Source organism: Diabrotica virgifera, chromosome 5 (assembly GCF_917563875.1).
Source record: "Diabrotica virgifera virgifera chromosome 5, PGI_DIABVI_V3a".
In the NCBI taxonomy this organism is placed as follows: domain Eukaryota; kingdom Metazoa; phylum Arthropoda; class Insecta; order Coleoptera; family Chrysomelidae; genus Diabrotica; species Diabrotica virgifera.
The window spans coordinates 28622720-28641691 of NC_065447.1; positions in this window are offsets into that span (position 1 = coordinate 28622720).

Consider the following 18972-nt stretch of genomic DNA (forward strand, 5'->3'; position numbering starts at 1 on the left):
TTCTTTAGTTCAATCGTTTGGGTCAGACATATGCATTCGCGGAAACAATACACGAATAATAAATAAAAAAAATTGTTTATGTTTTATAATTGTCTAAATAAAAAAACGATTTTAACGGAAAATGAATAAAATCTCTTGTTTTTTACAACGAAGAAACTTGAAACTTTTACAGATTGTAGCTTGTTATATGAACTATACATAATTTCACTTTTTACGTTAATTATTTACGTTATGCAATAAAGTTTCAAATTTTTTGCCGATTCCGACTATCATATTTATACATATTTTAATAAACATAACGATATATTTTAATGTTTGAAAAGTGTAAGACTAAAAAGTAAAAAATAAAAAAATAGGAAAAAAAATTTTTTTAAGAAACGCTTTTCTTTAGTTACGAGCGCCTAAAATTAAAAATATTATAAAAAATCAACTAAAAAGCAAAAAATAAAAAAAATTGAAAAAATCTAACACATTCGTTAAAGAAAAGCGTGGGGCGAAAACCGTTTATTCGATGAAGACGCGCAACGCTTTTCTTTAACGAATGTGTTAGATTTTTTCAATTTTTTTTATTTTTTGCTTTTTAGTTGATTTTTTATAACTAATTTAAAATTTTAGGCACTCGTAACTAAAGAAAAGCGTTTCTTAAAAATTTTTTTTTCATATTTTTTTACTAAAAAGTCAAGTTGGCATATTTAGTATCGCTTCGTATACAAAGATTGATTTTGTTAAAACAAATCTAAATATCCAAATTTTTCCACAATTTCCAAATCACTTTTATTTCGATTTGTTATCATAAATTATAATATCTCCCTTTTAATACCGTGTTCAATATGCCACCTGCTTGAAAGGGACATACCTAAAAAGATTAGGTTTTGTTTGGTTTTGGCCATCTTAGAAATTGAGATTTTCTACTCATATTTTTTAGCATTTTTCACTTCTTCATTTTCAAAGGTTAAAGTCAAAAATGCATCACTTGAAGGAGACAGAAACACAAATAGCCCGGGAGGTAGTGTCAAATTTGACCGGAGCATTTTAGCATGGCTGATTTCTTTTTATTTAGTTAGGTGTTCCAAAGCTTATCTGTCAGCTGGCCCAATATCTGGGATTTTAGACAAGAAAAGGTAAAATATGAAACTTAATGAAAAAACTCTACAACTTACATGTCAAATATTTATCTCCGTGACTTACGTGTATAATAGCCTAGAATACCTAGCTACTGGCTTTCACCCAAGCGACTCGAGTTCAATTCCTGCCATTGGAATTTTTTTTGTTTTTAAAATTGACATTTTGATTTGAAAAACAATTATTTTAATAATACCACGTTTCTCTTATTTATACGACACAATATAAAAAGTCTGTATGTCTTTTATATAATCCTAAACTATGCATTTGATCATATTATTATTATGATTGATCTTAAAAAGCAAATTTGTTGTACATGAACCCCTGAAGGTTGCTTAGTTGGTACGACCAATCCAAATGAAAAGGGGGGTCGTACCAACTCAGAAAGCTTTAGGGGTAAATGTACAACACATTTGCTTATTAGGGTCAATCATAATAATATGATCAAATGCATAGTTTACGACTTATAAAAGACATACAGACTTTTTATATTGTGTCGTATAAATAATAAAAACGTGGTATTATCAAAAAATAATTATTTTTCAAATCAAAATGTCAATTTAAAAAAAATTCCAACGGCAGGAATTGAACCTGAGTCGCTAAAAGTCGCCGATACCAAAGGATAGTATCCTAGCCTAGAGCATGGTATCGTACTCTTCATATTCGTGAATTCTCGCATTTAAAATAATGCATTTATTTTACATAGCGATCGATAATGTAGTTTCCATCGCCAGGTAGAATAAATACATTATTTTAAATGCAAGAATTCACGAATATGAAGAGTACGATACCATGCTCTAGGCTAAAATACTATCCTTTGGTCTCCGTAGTGAACGCACCCTTAGACACGTAAGTCACGGTGATAAATATTTCAAATATAAGTTGTAGCGATTTTCCATCAAGTGTCAAATTTTACCTTTTCTTGTCTAAAATCCCCGGTTTTGAGCCAGCTGATACATCATTTGTTAATAAGCTTTGGAACACCTAACTAAATAAAAATAAAACAGTCATGCTAAAATGCTCCGGTCAAATTTGACACTACCTCGCGAGATAAAAAGTATCCATTGCTATTATAGCTGTCAACACAGGTGTAAGTTAGATATCAAAGTCATTATAAGGAGGTTTTGGGAATTAATAATAAATAATATAAATAATTTAATAATAATAAATGAAATAGTTAATCAAATACTAAACAGATACCAAATGTATACTCGTTTTTATACAGACACATCTAACGATGGTTATAATCTAACTAATTATGTATAGATGCTATGGCAAAAATCTAAAGTGGTGTAGCTGTATTAAAACCAGGAAAGGATCTACAAGACCCAAATAGCTATCACCCTATCTCTACCATGTGTTCAAAATTCAAGCTGTATGAAAAATTAATATGAAATAGAGTCGTTCCACATATTAAAGGAAACCTTATTAGAGTCAGGCTTTAGAGCCGTAAGTAAATCCTAATACTTTGGTGAAAAACGACCAGTATCATTAAGGATAGTGGTATTGAAATACTTAAAATGATTACGTTCAGAAACATTTCTAAGTTGAGGAATAATAGTAGGTATTTAAGACCAGTGGATATAAGTTAGAAATAGAGTTTGGTTTAAAAAAAATATTAAGACCCGTAGTTATAATATGCCATGATACTGTAGCAGTAAAAAATAATTCGAATTCTACAATTAAACACAATTACGCTGAATTTCTGCATTATAAATCAACAAAATACTGGCATTACAATTAGCTTCATTATATTAGCGTTTTAGATTCATCTGACAATTCGCAATATTACCATCAATTCCCATGAGACGTGCGAGTAACATCGTCCATTCATTATAAACCTCAGAGTATTTAACGACGAAAATAACGTACTAGAATTCTTCTATCGTTTGCACTGAATCTGTACCGTATTTCCACAAAATTCCAGGTGAAAAATACCCTCCAGGGCACCAGATGCCTAGGAAACCATCGCCGTCATAATATTCGTAATTAGCCACCCCAAAAACACCCGAGTAAAGAGTTGGCAATGATTTTGTATCGAATTTTCATAAAACTCAAGACAGACCACCAGGTGTCTCAAGGACTAGGGTCGTCAGTATATTCGTATTCAGCTACCCCAAAAACCATCGAATAGTAATATTGAACTCAATAATGCAATTTCCATTTCGATATCATCACTTCAGTTCTCAAAGTTTCCTAATGCTCTTACGAATCGAATGCAACAACTTTGATTGGAATTTATCCAACTGCAAAAAATTGGTAGCTTTATTCATTAGTTGCATCGCCTATAGGTTTTGATATAATAATATCTTGAAATTGGGGAACTATACCAATATTTCTGACTAAGTACATTATTAGATATTTCTAATAGTAGGAGTTTAGCCATTTTTGAGACGTATATGGTATCATGAAATATTTAATATTATCCAATCTTGAACTTCTGTTATTGTCGTTTTTAAGAGCATATTCTAATTCTGCAATATTAAAGGGTTGTAACCGAAGATGGTTTTGATTTGGATGGTTTGGTTACTTAAGGCTATTGAATTCAAGAGTATAAAAATACAATTTGTAAGATATTTCTGTTCAATGACTAAGGATTAAGAGCCTTAATACAGTAGTTCGAATGCTAAATATATTTAAGAAAAGTTAAGATAACTTCTACATAGAGTTTGGTTTAAAAACTTTATGATCTGTAGAAAAACAGCATTTACCATTAAAATTTATTATAACATGTCATAATAATAAAAAATGCAGTCAAACCCAATTAAGCTCAGTTTCTGCATTATAAATCAACAAAATGGTGACACTACAATTAGCTTCATTATATTAGCGTTTTAGATTCATCTGACAATTCGCAATATTGCCATCAATTCCCATGAGACAATGTCATGCTATTAAAATCGTCCGTTCATTATAAACCTCCGAGTGTTTAACGACGAAAATAACGTACTAGAACCCTTCTATCGAGCGATCGTTATCTCTTATTGCCATTGTGCCAACCCCAAAGATTTTTTCTGCTAAACCAACCACAGACAATAGTGTAGCGTTTCATTTATGTGCTATAGCGAAAATAACAGGACCGTTTTTGTATCACTACACTGATATTTTTGTGTCGTATTATCTCCAACGCTTTTAGAAATATATCTATCAATTTATAAAAAAAATCGTAAGTATAGAACATTACACAAAATTGGTTAGTTCACTATGGACGAAGGAATACGTGTTTTGATGGAGCCTTGGAACCACGATGAGGAGGTTGGCCGAGGAATCATAATTGGAAAAGAATTGGTTACTTCAACTAAAGAAATTCCTATAAGACTTACATTATTATAAGACATTAATGTTAATGACTCTCTAGTTACCATCAAGAAAGAGACAAAAGTAGGAACTTGTGTAAGTAAAAGTGGGGGAATGGTGCGCAGCGGGTAATCGTGCGCTGCATTGTATTTCAAATTTCGTGGATGATTTTAAGAACTCAATAAGTCCTACACCTTTTCGATGATCTCGTGAACGGTTGACGCCATATATCTTCAGTCGAATGTTGCACGTGGACTAAGTGAGATCCGATTATGGAAAATCGCAACAATTATTTTAGTTTTTCTGCTCCAAAAATTAAGACGCTAAGTTCGTAGGTTTTGTTAAGTTGCTTTGGTTTGATTGATTTAAATCATGTTGTTTTCCGTACATTTTGGTGCATCTGTTGGTTTAGGTATATGGTTTAGTAGTTTTTTGTTTGTGACGACGTTTGCTATTTAAGGCGTAAATGGGGTAATAGTGAGCAGGAGTGCGCATGATTCCCCTACAAACAATGAAGTGGTAAATAATAAAGTTACCATTTTCCTTTCCAGAGGACACAAAACTATACTAGAAAATATATGTTTCTTACATCTACTAACGAAGATTTACAAAATCCTCTGTATGCAATCAGAAATTACGGCAAAAAATAAGGGAAACGATAAGAGCTTTGGACATGCGTGATCGGCTTCAAGAAAAAGACGAACGGGTTTATGTACCTAAAGGAGCTACAAATGTACGCTCTGTCTGTTGATGGTGGAAGAACTATCATGTCCGTTTATTGCATGAGTGCTGGAGAAAATTATATTCCACTCATGTTAATCTATCACGAGTTAAACCAGAAATTAAAAGAAAATCTCGAACAAACGAATAATCTTACAAGTTCACCAAAATGAAGATAAAATTGGAGAACCCCAAGAAAAAAGATGATTAAGGAACGTGAATCTCAAGAGAAAGGAGGAACAGAAAGCAGCAAGAAAGGCAACTGTTCAAAAATGATTTGTTAAAAAATTGCTAGATATCTCGCCAGACAGAAAAAAACTTGAAGGCAAACAAAACAAGAAGAGAGTGCAAATGGAACTATCACCTGAGTAGTCTTATGTAACAGACACTGATTTGTCAGATATTATCGATGAAGACAAATTATATGATATAAAATTAAGTTTCATTCCACCACCAGAAAACCAGCTGCACCTAGGGACATGTTGTATTTGCTGCAAAACAGAAAAGAACAATATTTAAAGAATTTTATAAAAACATTATTCAGTGCGCACCATTTACGAATCCGTGCACATTATTACCCTCATGGATACGTGCGCCAAGGCACTTCTTTGCGTTTTTTAATATTCTGCTTTAGTACTTTTGTATTTCTCTAAAACCTATTTTAAATATTCAAAGTAGAATAATTAGAGCTTACTGTAACGTACTAGCCGTTATGATAGATTTAAATAATTTACAACAGAATCGATTTCCGCTTAAGTGCGCACCATTTCCCCAATTTCCCTTACCAGTGACGTCTATTATCCGTCAGACGATTACTCCAACGACAAGTTCGATCAACTGGTTGAAATTGCTGGCCAGACTCTAAATCAGGTGGAGAAAAGGAAATTAAAGGAATTTATTTGGCGGTATTGTATCATACAACAACTTCATAACTAAAGGAGAAAAAAAAAACAGGAAGAACTACCGTTGTTAAGCATAAAATTGATATTGGTAACGCTAAGCAAATTCGTCCAACAGCTTTTCGATTACCGCTGGCGGCAAGAGGGGAAGATGAAAGGATTATTCAGGAAATGAAGAAAGTCGGAATGATAGAACCTTCTAAGAGCCCATGGGCTTCTCGGCTGGTCCTGGTCAAGAAGAAAGACAGAACTACGAGGTTCTGTGTGGGCTACCGTTTGTTAAACAATGTTACCAAGAAAGATAATTATCCTCAGCATTGGATCGACGACACGTTGGATACATTGGCTGGAACTAAATTGTTTTCTACGTTGGACTTGAAGTCTGGATATTGGCAGGTGGAAATGGTCCCAGAGGATAAGGAGAAGACAACCATCACCACAGAATCTGGATTGTGGCAATTCAACGTTATGCCATTTGGACTCTGTAATGCTCCTGTGACATTTTAGAGGCTTATGGAAAATGCGTTGAGAGGGTTATCTTGGAAACATATGGAGTCGTTAATGACGAAAATAACCTACTAGAACCCTTCTGTCGAGCGATCGTTATCTCTTATTGCCATTGTACCAACCCCAAAGATTTCTTCTGCTAAACCAACCACAGACAATAGTGTAGCGTTTCATTTATGTGCTGTAGCGAAAATAACAGGACCGTTTTTGAGTCACTATTGATATTTTTGTGTAGCATTATTTCCGACGCTTTTAAAAATTCATCTTAATATAAAAAGTTCGTGTGTATTGAACACTACATAACGCTCCTTTCACACCCTAAGAATTTGAACGTGCGATCGCTAGAACGCCCGATGACATTCCAATGGTGGCTCAAGCAATTGTATGCAATTGGTGGCATGTAATGAGAAAAATACCATTGGCATCTCGTCTTAAGCAATACGCCCTCTGGAGGATATTGCAGTAACCGAGCTAAGGGGCCATTCAATGACGGGCCATTGTTTATTTTCTTTCACGTTGACGGTTGAAGGCATGGCATCTGACATATTGTTTAGGTTAGGAGACTTTGTTTGTTTATGGTTTAATCACGTTTAATTAATTGTTGCTGTATATTACCCGTTTGTTGTTACGTTATTTGTTGTTTCGCGTTAAAGGTTAATTGTGGTTTTCAAGTTTTTTTGACTTAAAAATGCACTACTGGTGTGTTAAATTTAAAAGAAAAACACAGATAAACGAACAAAACTAAAACACAAAACTAAACATACAACAATACAATATGTAAACAATGTTACGCCATTAGTTTTCTCCACTGTCATCAATATGACTAACTTCACAATGGCCGAATGGCCCCTAAGCTCAGTTCAATTTGATACCACATTGGCGCTGCGATCTTAATCCGAATCGCCAATAGGATTGCTCGAACCACTATTGGATTGTCATAGTGCGTTCTCACGGTTCTTAGACATTACTACGGTTGCCTAAATCGACTAACCAATGAACATTAAGGGTGAGATTACGTCACGAGAGTTTACTGTCATTTGAATCGTAATATGATTTTAGAAAAATTTAAAGTATTTTAGAAAAATTTAAACGCAGGATGCAAGATTACATTATTACCGCGGGCGGAAAGCCCCTTAGAATAAACAAGCAGATTCTATTGAATGAAATATTTGAAATTAAATATCACACTTCTCTTTTATTTTCAGCCCTGTAATTTATTAAAATAAACATTATAGAAGTTTTCAGGGACTTTCAGCCCTCGGTAATAATGTAGTCTTTCATTCTGAGTTTAAATTTTTCAAAAATATTTATTAGTTTTCTCAGGATTCGAAAAAATGCATACAATTAAAACACATTGAGAATTTTGACATGCGTCAAAATTTTGCATTAACTCAGTGTAAAATTCTGAACTGTTGAATTCCAGCTTCCCTAATAATTATTGTACATCAAAAGACATTAGAAACTATTTGTAGAGGATTGAAATCTGTATTGGAAATAACTGTTAAAATTGGTCTACGTAATTAAACATATTCCAAAATTTTGTAAAAATGTAATACATTTTAGTTTTCAGCCCAAACTTAGGCCACACACAATGCAATAATGTTCACATTTTTGAACTGTCATTTTTATTTTATCATCTATTGTTTAAAAACAATACAGTTTGATAAGGTACCCTCAGTTGCGGAGAAAGGATTAATAATAAAGATTTTTTTATTCAGTCAATGGTGTGAGCACTGTCAGTTAAATAGTAACGTGTGGCCTTACTTTTACACGCATACCTATTGTGGCAAATGTATCATATTTTTCAAAATTTTGGAATGCATTTAAATCGTAGAACAATTTTACCTTTTGATTTTAATACAGATTTTAATTCTCTACAAGTATTCTCTCATGACTTTTGATGTAAAATAATTAGGGAAGCAGGAATTCAACAATTCAGAATTTTACATTGAGTTTCCTATGGCCCTTTTTACGATTCACCACCCGGTATAAGATAAAATGTGTACTATTTTTTAATTATTTCATAATTACACAAATAATACACATATATACACAATAACACACATTCAATTAGTGGTGCAGCCAAACCACTCTCTCAAATTCCGTACCAAAGTGGCTGCACCACTAATGAACTTTTTAGGTCAGCTGTAAACAAAGTCAGGGTAGCCTTGATGATTTCCAATCTCCGATAGGAGTGGCACAAGAAGAAGAAGAAGACACATTCAATGATCGAAAATAATTTAAAAATATGGGAATGTAAACTCTTGTGACGTAAAGTCAAAAATATAAGTCTCCCCACCACCGTCGGACAAGACAACCCTAATAAAGTCTAATAACCGTGGTGCGTTCTAACCCTGGCACGTTTCAAATGGACCGTGATAGTGTGACGTCAAAACGTAAAATTTTTTCCAAACACGTTGTGTCTAAGGTATACGCTAACGTGTACGCAAATAAAAAAAGTTAGGTAGAATTAAACGTCATAACAAATATTTTTCTATCAAACAAACACTAAACATATCAAAATAGCGTGTATCAAAATATAAGAGAGTTATCAAGTAACTCTATGAGAATACGGTAACGTTATAAATAACATGTAAAGTATACAGTAAAATAGCGTTACCGTATTCTCCTAGGGTTACTTGATAACTCTCTATACAGTCACTGCCCACGCTAAATAGTCACTAGCTTGATGAAGTTTAACTTTTTTATTTGCGTACATTTTAGCGTGTACCTAGACACAACGTGTTTGGAAAACTTTTTTTGACGTTTTGACGTCACGACTATCACGGTCCATTGTTAGTGTGCATAGAAAAAAGTGTTGTGTGATTTGGTAGAATGCGATCTTACCCTTCAAAAAATATGTCACGTATTTCAGCACCTGGAAAATTGGAAGGATACTACAAATCTGGCCTCCACATAAGTGGTCTGTAGCTTCGACATGATAGGTGTGAAATTTTAAACGTTCTTGCTGTTGATTGGATAGGAAGGGTAGCGTTATCTAGCCTCCACGCTAGGTACACCATAGCCTCCATACGGTACTTCCAATATTTAATATTATGTTATTCAAGTGGACAATAAAGGTAAAACACAAACAACTTTTGTTTCTTAATTATTTATTTATACAATAATGTGACATTTTACATAGAAATATGAGTATTTAATTTCGATTAAATATATGTTTACTTGTTGAATTTATCGGCTGCACACAACAGCTGATCGGCCATTAGACCCAACAACAAAACGCGAAATAAAATGTGTATTTTAAAACTGTTGGATAAACAGTACCTACAATCAAAAAAGCTTACCTTTAAAAAGGTACTCGATTATGAAATAACAAAAATATCAAAAAACACGACTGAATATCAGCTTTTTATGGTGACACAAACTAAACACAAACACCAAACACATCACATAACCGACCATATAAAATAAGTGAACGACAACGAACGAACGAACACGAACACAGATTACAGATTCACAGATAGCGCAGGATTTGTCAAAAGTCATGTTCCACCAATCACAATGCCGACATCAGCGCCTCTGACTAAACGGAAGGAAAATAAATACGATTACATGTTTTTTATTAGAGTTAGCGGGGCATGTTAGTGTGTGAAAGGAGCGAAAGGATTGATAGCGCGGTTGCAGGTACAGTGGAACCCCGACAATAAACATTTAAACATTTCAACAATAAATTTTTTTTTTGACATCCATTTTATCGCAATCTATTTTATACAAAATAATAAACAATACATATGAGTGTTAAGAAAGTGACACAGTCAATATTCACCCAGTGGTGAATACCTAAAAGAGTACAATAATAATTGAATTAATTTGAATAGTACAATAGTTATAAGTTGGAATGATTAGTTAGTGTTGGTGTTGAGGTCAAGAGTGGCTGTTCTTTTTAGTCTTCTGTTCTGTAGGGGTGTCAGGAGATTGGCGACCAATATGTTTGGGTGAACCTGTAGTCTATTGTGATACTTGGAGCACAGAGAAACAATTTCTTCTTTGACGGTTTGGACTTGTAGATCCCTATGTATATTATCGTTGGAAATGTACCAAGGAGCTTGGCACAGTTGCCTTAGAACTTTTGATTGAAAGCGCTGTATCTTGAGTAAATTTGTTTCACTGGCAGTTCCCCAGATTTGGATGCCATACGTCCAGATGGGGATATAGAATGCTCTGCATAATCTAAAACCTGAGATGCAATCATCAGATATAAAATTTTATCAATAGTTTACGAGGTATGTTAAAAACTATGAATTTCGCTTAAGAGTAAAGTACCTTTTTTAAAGTAAATTTAAAAAATAATCTTAAAAATATCAAAAATTTTCAAAAGTGTAAAACATTTTAAAAAGCGTAACTTGCTTAAAAAGAGCCGTATAATCTTATACAATAAACTATAGACCATTTTATAGGTAATTGACTTCTCTTTCTACTAAATATACCATTGCATATACCTAGAAATGCTTATAAAAAAGTTACAGAACAATGTTTGCGAAATAATGGGGAAGATGTCAAAAAATTCCTGTGCGCGGCGAACTTTGAAAACTCCTGTTTCGGAAACTTTAAATCCTAGAGACTTTTACCAAACTTCATTTTAAAGAGAACAGATGGAACTTATTTTTCGCTAAAGCAATGCCTATACCTATATCCCTGTGGAAAAAAGTTATGGGGCAAAAAACAAAATTGCTTTCTTTCGTGTTCTTCTCTTGCTTTTCTTTTGAATATATTTTTGTTAAAAAATAAATTTTTGACTTTAAAATGTGATATTTCGATAGCAAATTTAACCTGGAATAATTTTCCTGTAGACGTTTGTGTACCAAAAGTGCATAGAACTCACCCTAATTCACCCTGTGCCTAGGGACGAATTCACCTCTTTCTCAAAAACGCACCAATTTAAGTGGTAGCACTCCGCGGTTTTTTCAAATTTAGAGGTCCACTGACCATATGAGACAATAAAATCCCGTTAACGTTTTAGTTCCTTTCATCTTTTTTATTTTGAACATAATCAATAACCTATTATTTATACTGCGATTTTCAAGATTCTTACATCAGTTTGTAGGTACATGGATTGGCATCGTTTGTTATTATTTTGGTAACAAAAAATTTTGCTTCGATGACATTATACGATGGCGAATGGAAGCGTTGTATTTTCTCCTAACTTTAAAAAATTCGGTAAAAAATTGAAGGGGGATTTTGTTTCATAGTCCAATTGTGCAGCGCTTACAAGAAAAGAGATATTCGAATAATTCAAAAAACAAAATCTTAGGGATGTCTCCGGAATAATACGAAAGGACTATGAAACAAAATCAGCTCTTCAATTTTTCGACAGAATTTTTTAAAGTTAGGAGAAAATACACCGCTTCTATTCACCTCCGTATAATGCCATCTAAGAAAAAAAAATTTATAACCAGAATAATAAAAGACGGTGTCAATACATGTACCTACAAACTGATACAAAAACCTTGAAAATCGGAATACAAATAAAAAATTATAAATTGTCAAACTAAATCAAAAATATTTAGTGGCGTAATTTTGTGCCAGGGAGTGTATATATTTTCATATTTTTACCTGGTCTCTATGGATCTACGAAAAAAGGTCGCCAACAATTGGTCGTGCGAAAAAATGTCGCGCACATTTGAGCGCGTATCAAAAGGTCGCCGGCGAAAAAACAGCGCCGACGAAATAAGGTCGCGTGCAATTGATCGCGCGAAAAAAGATCGCGTCAGAAAATATGTTTTCATTTGCATACTTTAACTTTCCTTCACACTTAATCCAGGCTTAGGTCAGATTTAGATGATGCAATAGAACTAAAGGATTGCTGTTAAATAATGACCCAAACAGTTAAATATTTTCTTATTAGTCATTTTAACCTATTGGTAAAAAATATTTCGTCAACCCAATATTGACTTCTAAATGACTTTAGTTTTATTTTCCACTTTAAATAATAGGAAAATAATTGGAAGTAAATAATCCTATTTGAAATTGATCATGTAAAATGTTCGACCAATTTAATGGTCGAATTAAGGTAATTTTAACTGTAAATGTTGTAGGGAAAGTACCTAGAGGTATTATTTCACGACTTGGCAGTGTCGCAAAATTTACCCTTGGTTATTTAAGAGTAAGTTTTAATATAAGCTTAATATATTTTACAGGGTATATACTACATATAGATAGGGTAGGTTAAGGGCTACCATCTTTATTAAAATAAAATTTCCCAAATAAAATAATGATATTGTGGTTAAAAATTATATAACAGGCACAATTTCATTAATACATTGTCACTGGTGAGTACTTATTGAAGATATCATAGTTAAAGAATACATTTATATTAATAACAGATTTGCATACTTTAACTTTCCTTCACACTTTATCCAGGCTTAGAACTGGCAGTTAGTAACTGGCGTGTTTAAAAGTTTTTTTAATTTTAATTTTTTTATTTTTTTCTAATTTTTATTTATTTTTTTTTATTTTTATTTTTTTGTGTTTTTTTAATTTTTATTTTTTTTTTGTTTTTTTAAAAAAATTTTTTTTAATTGTTTTTTAGTTTTTTATACTTGCAGTTGAAAATTTTGGGCAATTCCTCTTAAATATTCTAGATTTGGCCGGTTCCCGTATTGCAAACAAATCGTTTTTATTCGCCGCGCTGTATCTTTATAAATTTTTTTTTGAGGTTGTTGGTTTCCAGCTATGTATTGCTCCACTTTTAATCGATTTAAACTCTCTTCTTTCTTTAGCCCCGTAATAAACTTCCATAGATTTGGGTGTGCTGCATTTAATATCGAGGAGAAGCTGTTGTGCCAACCTTCGACAGCATTATTAGTACGCGGTAGATCTTCCTCTATAAATTCGAAGCAATTCCAAAGATTCCTTGGAAACATTGGCGGTCTTCTTTGTTGTCGTCGATCCAATCTGCCTATCCATACATCCTCAAAGTAGTTTATTAAAGTTGTTAGTAAATTTTCATTTTGAGTGTAAAACTCGCTGTCCAGTAGCTCTCCGAATGTTGCAACAACATCTACTTCAGGTACGAAGGCTAGGGCTGCCAATTGTCGCAGATGTAGAGCAAAATTCGCGTCTTCTGTATAAACTTGTTGCAGTCCTGTACCTTGCATGTTTCTCCACAAACATTGTGTGAAATGAAAGAAACATCCACGGATTCTGACTTCAGGAAACTCTTGTTGTAAAGCATTAATTGCTGCTTTTTCATAATCCACCATTATTGTTGTAGGACGTAAACCTGGTCGTAACGTTTTTAATTCATGGAAGAGTCGAGTGTATGTTGCCTGAGTTTTATTAGGGAAGTAGAGCAAAAACAGTTGGAATAACGTTGCTATACTGTACGCCATGTATTGTATACAGCTGACCAAACAATAGAGGAGTACATGTGAATGTTCCATCGGCATACCAGTGTTCACAGCTCGCCATCAAAGTTAAATTTCTTTCAGTGGAAAATATTAAAATTCTCTGTTCGTTTGGACCACTGTCAAATAAAAGAAACGGTTCGCCGTTATTGTTTCTGGTGTATTCTTCCGGAATAATAAGCTCTGTTAAGCTTCTTGGATTTGCCGGAATAGCTTCCACTCTTTGGCGTGTGTTCTGAATAGTTCGCTTTAGGGATGAAATAGAAGGTAGCTGCCCAGTTGCACCCACAGACACTTCTTGTGAAACGGTAGCTATGATTCCTTGTGTTGTTAGTTCAACTTGATGAGCCAGTTCTTTCATTCTGTTACAAGCCTTTTTTGCTTCTAATATTGACGCATCGGCAACGTGGTTGTGACTTGTACTTTTCACTACTTCATCTCCCACTGTGTGAACTCTCCCGGTACATTTATGCTTATTGTACTGAGCGCACTTCCAAATTGTCTTTTGATCAATCGTTTTTTCCTTTCTATGGATATATCCATTATACACCAACATATTGGCACCTTTTTGACTCTTTACGTAAGTTAAGACCATCTTGACAAATCGACAAGCTAATGAATAATGAGATATACGATATTTTTCCCATCTTCTTATACATCCAAAATACATTAAAAAGTAATAAAAGTACGTTTCACGAATATGGAATAATAATTACCACATTCGTGAATAACGCACAATTAGACAAAGAACTTTTGTACAATATTTATTTTAGCATTTCCAATAATGTCTTATCGTAATGACTTCATGGAATTCCTAATAAATACCTACACAATAAGGTGCCCTTATCTAAACTACTTATTCTTCACTAATCTGCATAACGACTTTCTACTAAGAACCAATTATGCTAATTACCGGTCTCTGAAAATACCAAAAATAGGTAAACTGGTACCTGGTATTCGTTTGTATGTAATATATACTGTAAATAGAACTATTATTACTGTACATTTTTAACGATATCCGATTAGGAAGAGCAAACACTTTTAAACACGCCAGTTTTTTGCTGACAGTCCTAAGCCTGTAAAAAGTGTGAAGGAAAGTACCTTTCTGAATTTAGATCCATATATTAAAATTATTCACGTAGAACAAAAAAAATACTTTCTTCATGTTAAAAATTGTTCAATTTTCAAGTATATTCACTTGAATAACCTGAAAATACCATATGAAATAATTTCCCATTCTCCTATATTTCCCATCTTCCTACACATCCAAAATACATTAAAAAGTATTTAGATATACGTTATTTTTCCCATCTTCTTATACATCCAAAATACATTAAAAAGTAATTAGATGGAATTCCAAGACTAATCGGCTCATAATGCATAAAGTTAAAGTATGCAAATAGAATTTCTTTAGAACCTTTTTGAAAACCAATTGAATGGTTTTAATAATGTAAAACATGACGCGATCTTTTTTCGCGCGATCAATTGCACGCGACCTTATTTCGTCGGCGCTGTTTTTTCGCCGGCGACCGTTTGATACGCGCTCAAATGTGCGCGACATTTTTTCGCTCGACCAATTGTTGGCGACCTTTTTTCGCGACACCGGTCTCTATAGTCTTAATTAACGATTTACAAATATGTGGTGGATTTTACAAATGTTCAAAATATCTCGAAAAAACTGACTTATGCCATCGATATATACATTAAAAATTATTTGTGTAATAATACAAGAATAAAAAACCGCTAAACGCCGTAAAAATGAGTGGCGCATAAAATATTCCAGCTACAAAAGATCTGATATGAATATTACGTGGCGCAAAAATGGATTTTCATTTGATGCAAAACAAAATTCTAGTTTTATTTTAAAATATTTTTCCATAATATTTGCTAAATTTGAAGTAAACGCGCCACAAAAGAGTAACTTTGATACAGTTTGCATTTTAAAACTCTTTTGTGGCGCGTTTACTTCAAATTTAGCAAATATTATGGAAAAATCTTTTAAAATAAAACTAGAATTTTGTTTTGCATCAAATGAAAATCCATTTTCGCGCCACGTAATATTCATATCAGATCTTTTGTAGCTGGAATATTTTATGCGCCACTCATTTTTACGGCGTTTAGCGGTTTTTTATTCTTGTATCAGGAGTTTTTCAAAGTTATTTATAAATTAAATGTATGAAGTTGAATGCAATTTTCCTTTATTACTAATGTGACCAACTAGCCCGAAAAATCCGGGACATGGCCCGAATTACGAAGTCGTGTCCAGGTGTCCCGAACAAGGCTTCCGGGCCATCCGAATTTTCAAAGTTTTGGTAAAATTTTATTTTGAAATTTTGAATACGTTATTCTTTTAAGAATTCACATTAAATTGAATTGGTGGGACGCAAAAAAGTCGACAATGTCTGGAATGTAATATGTACTAATTTTTTTTTCTTCTACGACGCTACAGCCCAAATTGAGCCTTGGCCTCCTTTATTTTTTGCCTCCACCCTTGTTTGTATGTGGCTGCTCTTCTCCATACACGGACTCCTAAAAGTGCTTGTGCGTCGCTGTTTACTGTGTCTTCCCAGCCCTTTCTTGGCTTTCCAACCGGTCTTTTTTCCAGCATTCTAGCGTTCAGTGCTCTTTGTATTACTAGTACCACATAAAAAATTTCCTTTTTTAAGAACGATTTCCGGATTGGAAGTCGAAACGTCAAAAACTAAGAAAAATGTAGTTATAATTACAATCAATTGTTGCTTAATCCCAACAAAAATATCATTGTCAACATAAAAATGTTATATTGTCAATAAAATGATGATATTAAAGTTCTATATTTGAAAAACATGGCCCGATTTTCATTGAAAAGTCCCGGATTTTAAGTATTTTTTTCAGCTTTGTCCCGAGTTCGACTGAATTGGAGTTGGTCACACTACCTATTACACGTCAAGCTTTATAAATGGTCACCTTTGTTGCATTATATCCCAGATAATCTAGTATCCATCGAATGTACACTAGATTTTTTTCTATTCGAAATAGATTGAAACAAAAATATTGAGATGGCCGGTAAATGAAATCGGATTGCCCGTTGCCAGATCAAATTTAGCGTCGTAACCACTACAACTACATAAACCATTTCGGAAATAATCGTTAATTGGATTATACTTTTATAGCTTAATAACTTCTAAACGGCTTAACCGATTTTGATCAGTAAACATGAGTTTGAAACGTATCGATCAGTAGTATCTGATGGATCTAAGGTCAAGTATGATAACTGAAGCTATTACAGGAATTATTGATCTTAAGAAACCGTTTTTCCCACAGGAAATAGATTTTATCATACTTATGAAGCCTATAACCTAAAAATTCGAACTTTCCCGGATATAAGGTATACACCGTTAGATTCGTCTTAGTCCTTCTACAAACGCTAAGTTATTGGCGCAATTAGTAGGTTGAAATGTTGAGTAATTGTCGAAAAACCAAAATTTTCCAAGTTTAGTTTTTCAGTTTTTCGGCGATACTGAGCCGTGTGTATGTCTGATCCTGACAGCTTAGACACTATTTGAAGGCTTAACTCAACTCTATGGATTTGGTGTATTTGCGGTTTTCCTGTCTCTTCTTGAACCGAAGATATATACCCCAAAACAATATGCTGTTTTGTACCTACCAAGTCCTATAGCTGGCTTATGGGTGGTCAAAAGTCACAAACTACACCGGTTCTAAATCGGCCCTGACCTCCTCTTCAAACACAGAGAAAAAATATCAAATCGGTTTAACTTTTAAACACACATACATACATATCCACAAACATTTTCTCTTTTTTAAATAAAAATTGAGTCACATTTCTAAGCTCTATAACTTTTGAATGGTATAACCGATTTTCAAAATTAGACATGCGTTGGAAAGGTAATGATAAGTTGTATTAGAAGCCGCAAAGGTTGGACTTAATTTTTAAAATTTTTGGGAATTTTGGGGACGAGAACGAAAAACAGACCCTAAATAGGAAGGGCCGTAAAATCTACACCCTTGGACCAAAATCGATGGTTGACATATAAATCGGTGAGTCTTTTTCTGAACTTTAAGATGGGAGTTGGCCCAATTTTCAATTCAGTCAGATTTAGAAAATCGAAAATTTCGTGTATAATATAGTGTCGCGTGTAGGGGGGTGTGGGTGTGCGCCACTGGCGAGAACTGCCGTTCTCTGGTAATGTTCAAAATTAGACATGAGTTGGAAAGGTAATGATCAGTATTGTTAGAAGCCGCAAAGGTCGGACTTAAATTTTCCAAGTTTTTGGGAGTTTTGGGGACCAGAACGAAAAACAGACCCTAAATAGGAAGGGCCGTAAAATCGACACCCTTGGAATAAAATGGATGGTTGACATATGAATGGGTGAGTCTTTTTCTTAACTTGAAGATGGGAGTTGGCACAATTTTCAATTCAGTCAGATTTAGAAAATTGAAAATTTCGTGCATATAATAGTGTCGCGTGTAGGGGGGTGTATTTCTGAGCCACTGGCGAAAACTGCCGGTCTCTGGTAATTTGTTCGATATAAAACTAATAGCTTCGATAACCACTAAATCGAAAACTATTAATTTTATGAAAAAAATGTATAATGAACATTTTTTTGCTTATAATTAATGTTTTTACCAGCATTTGCGGTCAAAATATAATAAAACATTTCCACCCTCGAGATGAGGTGGCAACCACCCCATGGTAAAAGCGTATTTCTGCATCATATAGGTTTTGATCCTTGGACTATCCACTACTTATTGTCAAATTTTCAAACAAATCTATCCATTCTGTAAAAATTGCGAAGTGAAAAATTACAGTTCCTGGACTAATTATACATTTGGAGCTCTATAACTTCTGAACGGCTTACCTGATGTTGATCACCAAACATGAGTTTGAAACGTATTGACAAGTAGTATCTGATGCATCCAAGATCGAGTGTGATAACTGAACGTATTACAGGAATTATTGAGCTTGAAAACCCGTTTTTCCCATAAGAAATAGATTTGATCATACTTATGAAGCCTATAAATTAAAAATTCGAATTTTCCCAGATATGAAGTATACACCG